We start from the raw sequence: 12,055 nt of genomic DNA, 5'->3' as shown, positions 1-12,055 counted from the left end.
TTCCTTACACTGGTATGCGTGTTGTGCCGTTCTTATGTAATAGAATGTGTATGTGTGTGTGTTTTGTGCCTTTATTATGTGTGTGTGTGTGTGTCTCTATAATCCTCTGTTGGTTGGTAATGATCGCTACATGTTCTATTCTGTGTCGTGTATGTTTCGAGCTGTTCGTGGGCGATTACGGGAAACCAAGCGGTGGCCAAGGTTTTCTAAAACATCATAGCTATTTGAAGTGTACTAGCTTTCTCAGAACTAATATAGAAACTTCATTTCATTAAAAACACACCGCCGCGAAATCATTTTATCAAGACCGTCAGCACATGAAAATTAAATCATCATACATCAACCAACATTGTAGCGTTCAGTGCTTCAGAATGACACGTACAACATAACACAGGGAACACTTATTGTACTGCTCAATACAAATCCACTCAACCAACCAAGTCTATCGAGCACGGTAATTTGTAAACGTTTTCCGCACAAGTCGCCGAACGCCGGGTGAAAGAAGAATGATTCGTATCATTTTAATTGCTCATTTAAGCTTTCGGTTTTCATTTTCATTCGCGCTTTTCAATCTACGTGCCCAGCTCGGGTTTTGGAAAGTCTCGTCCGCTGTCGAAATAAGTTAAGAACGCGAACAAAAAGAAAAAAAACGACCCGAAACCTCCAACTCCAAGTGGGAAGATTAATTACAGCACGAAAAGCTGCTGCTGCCCGGTGATGGTGCAATCAGCGTTCAGGGTTGGTTTTTTTTCCACCGGGAACCACTCCCCTTTACCGTAATTTCGGACACACAACCGGCGTTCCCGGGGCAGCGGGTTCGCAGTGTACTAGGAATAATACAAGAATTCAAATCCTTCCTTAAGCTCTGGAAAAATGCCAGTCATTTCTCTCTAACTATATCCGGGGCACATAAACACTACGGCGGGGTTCACCTTTCTACTAGGTCCTTCAGGTCCGCGCTAGTGAAAAGTCCTTTCATTCTGCGCTTGCACGGCGAAGGGTTTTTATTTTGTTTTGCACCCCTCGCGGACGACTAGCGCTCTTTGTTTCATGCGCGTCCATCCATCCATCGGACACGCTAGTTCTCTAGTTTTGGACATTGTCCTTTTGGATACAATTTTTCGTTGCACAGGCACAGGATATTCGTGGGTTTTTTTTTTTGTTTCGCTGAGCTCAAGCTCTCTCCTCCTTCTCAGGGCCAGCTTTTCAATTACCTCATTTTGTAGAGTCCATCCGTCAGGTCCCCGGGTTGGGTCAGGACCCGCACAGAAGCGGGGTTCTTTCGAGACTTGTATCATTTATTTTACCTCGCCACTGGTTGGAGCACCTTCCTGTATCACCTACTGCTAACCGGGAATCAGGCTGGAAGTTCCGGCCCGGGGTTACAGCTGTCCTCCTCCTTTATCAACCAGCCAGCCAGCCAGCCAGCACCTCCAGAGATGCACCATTGACAGACGAAGCGCATTTTTCTCATCGCAAAAGAACCTCAAATGCACACTCATCAGTCGACCACTTGAGCGCGCCCCGAGTAGCAGTAAGAGGATTTACTAGTTTTGTTCGATGGCTTGCGTTTTTTCACTTTCTTATTCTCCTTTTCGTCGCTGTTGCTGTTTTGGGTTGTGTTCGTCATTTCACTTCTGATCTCGGATTTTCTCTTTACCAAAAAAACGCCACTCTTACACTCTTGCAACAAACCTTCAACAGGGACCACTTTTTTGTCACCGTGTCCTTCACTTTTCGGCTTGCACACCGAGTGAGAGGGGCCATTTTGCGAGACCAACAGCTTTTGGCCGTATTTACACGCTCTTTGTGTGCGATTGTTACAACGACCTGTACATTGACCGCCATCAATCCGCTTGCTGTGCTGTGAGTTTTCTTACCGCTGTGTCATTGCTTTAACAAGCAAAGGTAATTCACTTCTCCGACGAATTGACCAGGCTTATCATTGTCAGTCGTCATGGTGGCACTGGTGACTTCGGACATTCGTTTCGAAAACGGCGCCATTTGCCGCACGCTTTCCCTTTTTCCAAATTCTTTCATCAATCGTGCCATTTTTTGTTCAATTCATTTAAATTTAACTTTGACGCCATAATAACTTTGCATTTTGCAAGTACTGTTTTTTTTTTATTTAAAAAATGAAACTAATTAAAAATTCTCCCCTTTCTTCGTACTGCTGATTATGAGGAAAAAAATAACGTTCCGTCCCACCACTGGCAGTGACGAATGGTCAGGATGAGCTGATCCAAAGCAGCAAAAGGGACACGATGATGGAACGCGTCGCGAACGATAAAAGAAACGGAAAAAAGGGAAAAGTTTATTGCACTTCGGGATGGTAAATGTGTATTTTTTTTTTCTGTTTGGTCCATTCTTTCTCCAGTCCTTTCTTTTGCCGCAACAAGGAAGTTCTTTCACCGTGGGGTTTTATTAATTAAAACATAAATGGAAAACAAGTCAGACGGTACAATTGGAATCGAAATCACAACTGGAACGAAAACTTCATAAACGGCGTTGATACTGTAATCTCCCCCGGTTGCTTTTCCATCCATGAAAACACTTGTTCTTGTTGGGGAAAACGTTCAAAATATGCAAAGTTTAAGTGCGGTACTTAACACTAAACTTTAATCGTTGCCTTGTGTCTAACAAAAATGGTTCACCACTCGCAATCGGCAAGATGGAACGATCGATGTTCCTGTTCGATGCTATGTGCGTCTTTCATCGCCACTGCTAATCGGAGGAAAATTACTCCAATCACGTTTTCCCACTCCCGATAAAAATCTCTCAAAAGCCCTTTAAAGACACTCTGGGAAAATCTACTCTCCCTCCCATCGCCATCGCTTTGTGTTGAATCCTTTTCGGTTTTTTATTTGCCAGCCGTTCCTGACAAAACAAAAGGACACACGTTCGGCAACGAACAAAAAAATAAAAAGGAAACAAAACGCAGTACCGTTTTCGGCGGTGAAAGTGGGTTTCTTTCGGTTGTTTGTTGATCCTGTCATTTGGGAACAGAGGGTCTCTCCCTCGTTCCCTTCTAGTAGTCGTACGACTCATCATGGTATCTGCGTGAGAAACGTAACAACGACCGAAAATCGGACAACCGTTCGTTCGATCACGCAACAGAAACAGAAGCGTTCCGTTGCAATCCCCTCACTCCATTGATGGCAGCAAAATGGGTCACCGGATAAGATCTATCCGGTACTAAAATATTCCACAACACATCTCGCTTCGTTCGTTCGTTCGTCCGTCCGTTCGCAGCACGAAACATTTCGATGATTTCGGGTTTTGTGTTACTTTTATCGTCAAATTAAAACGCCAAAATGAATTGTTTTACTATCGCACGAACCGTCTGCTTTTCTGGTGGACGTTCATTGGTGAGGGGAAACATCCCGCTCGATCGATCTGTTTGACACGCACACGGCCAGCAGTGTGTGTAGCCAGACGTTCGGGCGGATGAAGAAATGGTTGTTTTTCGGTCGCAAAACGGAACGGAAAGGATGATGAAGAAATCGAGAGTCCCCACGAGATAAGATAAGAGAGTGGTCCATAAAATGGAAGCTGTTGCTACACCCCGAACCGGTGGCGAAAGTTTGTGTACTACAGCGAACGCTGGTAATTTATTTTACAGCAAAAGGGATTATATGCGTTAGTACATCTCCTTGCTCCATTTTTTTTCCATCCGGCGAAACTTTTCCACTCACACTTTAAGCTTAAGCCTCTCCACGCTGCTGCTCCTATTGAACAAATTGCAACTGTTGCACTTAAAACCATTCCCGAACGGATCGACGGTGCTTTTGCCATTCCATCCATGTGAAGTCGGGATGTTAGGATGCTCATCAATAATCGTCTGAGTGACTTGAGAGGCGTGAGTGACTTGAGAGGCGTGAGTGACTTGAGAGGCGTGAGTGATTGAGATAGGCATGAGTGTGTATGTATGAGAACGAGTGTATGAGAACGAGTGGATGAGAACGAGTGGATGAGAACGAGTGAGGGGCTATATAAGCGGCGTGCGCTTGGGAAGGGACAGATTGGTTTTGTACTTCGAAACGGAATAAAATTGGTCTCAAAAAAGGTTAGCGTTGTTTCTCTAATCTTTACATGGGGGCTCAACCGGGATGTGGATAAACTTTCCCATTGACCATTAAGACGTTTTTGTGTGAAAATTGTGACGCTTATGAGCAAATAGTGTATCGTGAGGTTCATTAAAACACTGTGAGGAGAATTGTGCAGGCTTTCTTGAGCATTTTTGTGACGTTCCTGAGTGGAAAAAACTGCGAGGCTCTTTGAAGCAATCTGTGACGTTCCTGAGTGGAAAAACTGCGAGGCTCTTTGAAGCAATCTGTGACGTTCCCGAGTGGAAAAACTGCGTGGCTCCGTAAAGCCAATACTTTGCGAAGAAGCTGCGGGTAATTGCATAATGGCTACCGTACAGGAACTTTGTGAAATTTTCACAAAAGTGGGGCTTACGCGCGAATGCGAGAAGCTTGCGCTGGATTCCACCGGTGGGAAAGTGGAAATGGCTGAGCGAATATTAGAATATCAGAAAGTGATGGCTTCCGCAGGCAGCGCCGGTACGTCCAAGAGTGGACATAGTGCGAGTTCAAAAGATCACAACCGTTCGCAAAAAGAAGGTGATGTCCAAGCGGTTGATAGTGATGAAAAGGAAGATGAAGTGGATCGCCCTTTCAAGGACAACGACGACGAGGTTGATGATTCCGATAACAACGATGATCCTGGTGACGGCAACGCTTCCGATGATGAGCTCTTCCAAACAGCTCTGCGAACATCATCTCCAAGACGGTCACGTAGAGTCTATACGTTCCGTGACATGGAAGATAGCATCGAATCGTTTGGAGCGGAAGACGGTCAAGACGTTAAAATTTGGCTATCTCACCTCGAATCCGCGGCAAAATCAGCGCGCTGGGATGATGAGCAACGGCTGATCATGTGTCGCAAAAAGCTGACTGGAGTGGCGCGAAAATTCGTGTTTTCGTTGCGTGATGTGTCAAGCTATGCGAAGTTGAAGAGAGAATTAATAGATGAATTCGCTCCCCTCGTGCGATCGAGCGATGTACATCGCATCCTTTCTGGTCGAAAGAGAGGAGAGGCCGAGACGATGCGTGAATACGTTTATGAGATGCAGCGAATCTCGAAACAAATCGATCTCGATGAGCCTAGTTTGTGTGAGTACATCGCAAACGGAGTGACGGATGAAGATTCTTACAAATTTCTCCTGTATGAGGCACGAACGGTGCGAGAAATGAAAGAGAAGCTCAGAACTCATGAGAAGGTCCTGAACGCTAAAAAGAAAAAAGTGTCGGGCAGTAAAGAAGATGGTAAGGAAGGTAAGCGAGAAAATTGTTCAAGCAAACCGGATAATAAGAGAACAGAACAAAGGTGTTATAATTGCGGGAAGAAAGGACACCAGGCCCGAGATTGCACATTAGCGCGAAGCGGTCCGAAATGTTTTTCGTGTCAGGCATACGGACACAAGTCCAACGAGTGTACGCGCAACAAAAGTGTGGTTCCTGCGAAAGTCAATGTAGTAGAAGAAACCGAAGGAACGATCGATGCTGTCTGTAACGAGACAACAATAAAGGCTTTGTTCGATAGCGGTAGTAGCCAGAACCTTATGACAAAATCATGTCACAACAAGATCGGAGGTAACGTGCTTAACAATACCACGATGTGTTTTCAAGGTTTTGGAGGCATGAAGACAAAAGCCATCGGTTTCTTCGAAACGGACATCACAATAAACAGCAATGTGTTCCGTGGAATGAGGTTCTTTGTGGTGCCAACTGAAAGCATGTCATATGAAGTAGTTTTGGGCAGGGATTCGTTGAACCATTTTGAAGTTACAATATCGACAACCGGCGTGGAAATAAAACCATGTGATACAACGAATGAAGTCCTTACAATAATGTGCGAAACGGAAGACGATCTAGATGTAAACCCACGATTCGCCAAAGAAGTGAAAAAAATAATTTCGGGTTATAAACCGAGTGAAGAAGTGAAGTGTCGCGTGGAGACAAAAATCATATTGCATGATGATACTCCTGTGCGTTCCTCACCAAGGCGGTTCGCACCGGGTGAAAGGGTCGTTTTGGAGAAAACGATCGATGAGTGGTTAGCGGCGAATATTATTAAGGAGAGCATAAGCGATTTCGCGAGTCCTGTTACGCTGGCGCGAAAGAAGGACGGCACACTACGTGTGTGTATAGATTATCGAGAATTAAACCGCAAGATGGTGAAGGATTGTTTCCCGATGAGAAACATCGAAGATCAGATTGATCGGTTGAAATCGGCAAGATTATTTACAACGCTTGACTTAAAGAATTCATTTTTTCATGTCCCGGTAGAAACCTCGAGTCAACGATTTACTGGTTTCGTTACCCACACGGGGCAATACGAGTTTCTGCGGACACCTTTCGGGTTAGCGAACAGTCCAGCGAGTTTTAGCCGATTCGTGGCTGATGTGTTCCGCGATTTGATAAAAGACGGACGTATTCTAGTGTACGTGGACGATCTGATAATTCCTTCTTTAGACGAAGAATCAAACCTAAAAACTCTTCGGGAGTTGTTGAGAGTTGCGAGTGAAAACGGTGTACAGTTTAACTGGAAAAAATCTCAGTTTTTGAAAAAAGAAGTCGAGTATCTCGGGTATGTGATAAGCGGTGGGTGTTATCGCATATCGCCAACCAAATTACGATCAGTGCAGAGTTTCCCGGTACCAAAGAACGTAAAGGAATTGCAGCGATTTTTGGGACTAACTGGATATTTCCGAAAATTCATTGCCGGGTATGCGACGATTTCCAAACCTTTGACGAACCTTCTCCAGAAAGAAGTTGCGTTTGAGTTTGGTGAAGCGCAACGAAACAGTTTCGATGAGCTGAAACGTTTTTTGACCACCGATCCTGTGTTGAGGATTTATGATGAAAACAGTGAGACTGAACTACATACAGACGCGTCCAAATACGGTTACGGAGCTATACTAATGCAAAAGGGTGATGACGATAAGTTTCATCCGGTTGCATATATGAGTCAACAGACATCCAGTGCCGAGAAAAATTATAGTGCATATCATTTGGAGGTTTTGGCAGTAGTTCGTGCGGTTGAAAAGTTTCGCGTTTATCTTTTAGGCCTAAAGTTTAAAATAGTAACTGATTGTGCGGCCTTCAAGCATACTTTAAAGTCAAAAGAACTATCGGCTAGAATCGCGAGATGGGCGTTAATGCTAGAAGAGTATGAATACGAAGTAGTCCATCGATCGGGATCATCGATGAAGCATGCCGACGCTTTGAGTAGAGCACCAGTGATGATAGTCGCACACGATCCAGTGATTGAGGCTCTCAAAAGATCACAAAAAAGTGATGAACGTGTTAAGGCAATAATAGAACTGCTGAAAATTCAAGAATATGAAGATTACGTTATGAGTGATGGTTTACTGATGAAAGTGGTGCAAGGTAGGGAACTTATCGTTGTTCCAGCAGAAATGCAAAGTGAATTAATTCGTAGAGCGCACGATAACGGTCATCTTGGAACACGTAAGTTAGAGGACATCATACAAAGAGAATTTTACATTGCGAACTTGAGTGAGAAGGTGAAACAAATCATCGCGTGTTGTGTCAAGTGTATTCTATCCGAGCGGAAAAGAGGAAAAACGGAAGGATTATTAAACGCGATTCCAAAGGGTAACACTCCGTTTGACACGTACCACGTGGATCATCTGGGTCCCATGGATAGTACGGAGAAAAGATATAAGTATCTGTTTGTGGTTGTGGATGCCTTTAGCAAATACACATGGATTTACCCGACTAAGACGACGAATTCGTTTGAAGTTGTTCAACGACTTAAGATGCAGAGCGAAACATTCGGTAATCCGAGGCGTATTGTGCACGACAAGGGAACGGCTTTTACATCGAACGATTTCAAACAATACTGTGAAAATCAAGGCATCGAAAGAGTGGAAATCACGACGGGAATTCCACGAGGTAACGGACAAGTGGAAAGAGTGAACCAAGTGATTGTTACTATGCTGAAGAAGTCCAGTGTGAACGATCCTAAGAAGTGGTATAAGCATACCACGAATATCCAAAGATGGATAAACTCCAGTCCGCATCATAGCATCGGTGTGTCTCCGTTTGAAGCCATGTTTGGCTTACCGATGCGCAACGAAGGAGATCTTCGCTTGGGCGAGCTAATGGAGGAGATTCGTGTGGCCCGGTATAACGACGAACGAGAGAAGATCCGTGCAGGAGCTAGGACTTGCATCGACAAGGCGCAAGAAGAGCAACGCAGATCCTACAATCTGCGAGCACGACCGGCAACCGTCTACCGAGAGGGAGATTTGGTGGCTATCAAGCGGACGCAGTTCGGACCAGGCAGGAAGTATGCTGCTGAATATCTTGGACCGTACAAGGTGACGGATGTTCGACCACACGATCGGTACAATGTGGTGAAAATCAAAGGTGAAGGGCCACATACAACCTCGACGGCGGCGTCGCACATGAAACCGTATCGGGTGTAATGCAGAAGAGGTCCTCCGGGGCGGAAGGACGTGTCGAGGAAAGGCCGTGTGAAGTCGGGATGTTAGGATGCTCATCAATAATCGTCTGAGTGACTTGAGAGGCGTGAGTGACTTGAGAGGCGTGAGTGACTTGAGAGGCGTGAGTGATTGAGATAGGCATGAGTGTGTATGTATGAGAACGAGTGTATGAGAACGAGTGGATGAGAACGAGTGGATGAGAACGAGTGAGGGGCTATATAAGCGGCGTGCGCTTGGGAAGGGACAGATTGGTTTTGTACTTCGAAACGGAATAAAATTGGTCTCAAAAAAGGTTAGCGTTGTTTCTCTAATCTTTACATCCATTACATTCCGACCCACACACACACACAGAATGGCACACCGGGTGCTGGCAGCAGTTGTGGCATGGCATAATGGCGACACTCGTACAACAAAAGCCCCCCACCCGCGTAACAAACATTATCTGGACTTCAATCTCGATAAAATGTAAGCTTTTGGTGCTGTTTCTTCTCAATTTGCGCTCATTTCTTAGCCCCAACACTCGGCCCGATAAGAAGGGCCCTTGACCACCCATGCAAGGGAAAGCGCCCCAAAAAGCGCCAAAGCAGATAGCGGATAAGGGATAATGATGAAAAAGTAACATTATTCGGACGGGTAGAAAGATAAAAAGCAGCACACTTCTTCGGGTCGGGCGAGATGGAAGTCACACTCACTAAACCATGATAAGTTTTCCAACAAAAACCCCGCAACGGAACAGCTGGACCGTTCCGGATGGTGGGGGATCGGAAAAACGCGGAGTGGACGCTAAGCGAATCAAGCAGAAGACTTAATTCGTGAAGAGTGGCGCAGCCTTTTTTTTGTGTGTCGTGCTGCTTGAGATTTACCAATGAATGTATCCTTTCAAGGGCTGTAGCAAAAGGGAAAAAAGCGCCACCGCCGGCAGGAATCAATGAGCGCAAAAGAAAGTTTTTCCACTGCAGAAACAAAGCATTTTTATCTCGGGACGGGAAATAATGAGTTCTCGGGGTAAAGAGATGAACGGACCAAAGGGAGCCAAAAAAAAAATAAATAAAATAAAAGGCTGAAGAGTTCTTTTCTTTGTTACTACTATCGCACTTCACGATGGTTCACAGTTTCAGCTTGGCTGTTGGCCCTTATTCCCGTTGCGCCAGTGTCAACTTCAACTGCATCACACACAATGACACGAAGCTGATCCATGAGCATAACCCAGATGGGTCGCAGCGCCATGTTTTCTGTCAATTTCTTCGATTGCTTGCACATCACGCTGTGTGTTGAGGGGTTTTTAGGGAAGTCGGAGGACTCTGGCTTCAACGGTGACGTGCGAACGTTCGATCGAACCTGATAAAGATGGAGCATCCTGCCCGAGCGCGTCTCAAATGCCATCGCGTTCGGATATGGATTTGATTGAAGTCATTTAAATGGAGATTACTTCTGTAAATACATAATTTATACGATCATTTGTAGCGCGCTGCTGTCATGTTCGATAGTTCGGCCGGCTCCTTGGCCTGTATGAGCAGAAAGCAACAACTTTCCTGTGCTGTGCTGATGATGCTTCGTTCGGGGCACGGAAATTGCGAACCGATGGTGCACTTCTGCGAAAACAGCACTCTAGAATTGAAAGATTACATGTATAATTCAGTGAGAAATTTATTTTTCACTTCAATTTGTTCGAGAAAAGGGTCGTCGTGCCCACACTTGGGGACATGTACATCCTCCATCCTCCAACGCCAGTGGCAGTTGGGTGTCGGGATTATTGATGATCGGTATCGAGAGGCCAGTGACTAGTGAAATATTGAATCTTGATTTATTTGACAGCAAATCTTTGAGACGAACAGTCGCCGCTCTCCCCGCTAGTGAAAGGACAATCTTTCGCAGCTCTGCTAGATAAAGGAAAATAAATAAATAACAAATCATAGTCGCAGCGATTGGATCAAAGGAGGCGGCGAGGTTTTTTGCTGGCTGGTAGTCATCGCTCACATTCGCCACCGCTGTGACTGTTTTATTGACAGCAAATCGAACCAGATTGCAATCAAACCCCTTCTTGACCCAGTTCCACTGGGTCGGTGTAAAACTCAGCACCCAGAGACGGAGATGATTACATGTGCTGCTTCAGGGCACTGGCGCTGTTTCGGCTTTCGGTGGAGCACGATCAACATCAAAATTAAACTACCTTCCTGCCCTTTGCACCTTGGCAGCGCTAATCCAAGGGTGGCTGCGTCATGCAAACGAGCAGCCAAGGGGAACAGCGGTTCCCCTGGCTCCTGCGCTCGATATACTTCTCAAAAGCACAAAAAGTAATTAAATTTCTGCTACACACCGCTTTGAAGTTAGACGTCAAGGGAAAGTTGATTGCTTTCTGGCTTTTCGTGTAATGGGCAAATCAGTACCAGAGCGCGCGTTACTACATCGGGGAGAGGGAGTGTGCATCGTTTGAACTTGCCAACAATCGACACCGAGTCGATGAGGAGGCACGGTGGCAATCACGAGGACCCTTCTGGAGATCCTTCCGGCACAAAAGGATTATGGGTCGTACGTGCCAAGCACAAGACCTCCGATGGATTGTGTTGGCTTCATTATGAAACTACAGCGCACGACTGTTTACCGAAGCAGCAAAAGATCAATTAAACCATGTTTTCTGCTTGCACTCTCTCTCTCTCTCGAAGAGCAGACGCCCGGTGCTTCCTGTGCTTCGCTGTGCACTGTTGTTATTCCGTCCGACCGGTGCCTTTTCCCGCCCCTAATGTGAGCTGATGGTGTGTTAACGTTTACTTTAAATTTTAATAAAAATATACACAAACTGAAACATGAACCGGAGCTGTTTGCACAAGCCATAATTGAACATGGGAGCAACAGCAGCAGTAGTTCGAGAAAGTCGAACTTCCGTGCTTGAATTTCCACCCAGCGCCACCCAGTATCCAACTATCCGGTCGGGCAGGAGATAAATAGCGTGTGCGAGCTTCCGACCGGTTTCGACACAAAGTGCTTGTAATTCTTCGCTGCTGTTTGGCAAAGTTTTTCACCTACTTGGCAATAAAATACCAGCGAGCAGATGACTTCATTCCGAGTGCCGAGCGTGCCGAGGAAACCGGAGTGAAACCAAACTGGGCAGAAAATGCCGTGCCGCGTACTGCGGCGGCCACCGTGAAAAGAAAGTGAAATGGGAAAAGTTTCACCCGCAAAACCTCCAAATAGTGCCATAAAAAGGACAGCGAAATCGCCACGAATTGGCCATCGAATGTTTTGTTTTGTTTCTTTCGGGGGTGCGGAGAGATGCGTGAAGTCCACCCGAAACGTGGAAAAAGAAGGAAAATAAAAACAAAAGCTCCATAAACACGTAAAGCCCAAACCCCTCCCAACCCCACAACAGAGCATCTTCAACTGGAGGGATTCGTTCCTCGTTGGTCAAGACAATATACAGACACACGGACACGGACGGCCAAATAAATTACCTACCATTTGTGAGGGGAAGCTGAATGCGCGAACCATTGCTTCAAATCGTACGAGAAATAAAATTGT

General features: G+C 45.6%; 1 protein-coding gene across 14 annotated transcripts in view; it reads left to right on the top strand.

Moving 5' to 3' along the window:
- LOC128305387 (CUGBP Elav-like family member 4) overlaps positions 1 to 12,055 on the top strand; it is a 326,349-nt gene that overhangs the window by 249,615 nt on the left and 64,679 nt on the right. The window lies entirely within an intron of this gene.

Source organism: Anopheles moucheti, chromosome 3 (genome assembly GCF_943734755.1).
Source record: "Anopheles moucheti chromosome 3, idAnoMoucSN_F20_07, whole genome shotgun sequence".
Taxonomy (NCBI): domain Eukaryota; kingdom Metazoa; phylum Arthropoda; class Insecta; order Diptera; family Culicidae; genus Anopheles; species Anopheles moucheti.
The sequence above is the reverse complement of the archived record's forward strand: the minus strand, read 5'-3'. Positions and strand labels throughout refer to the sequence as shown.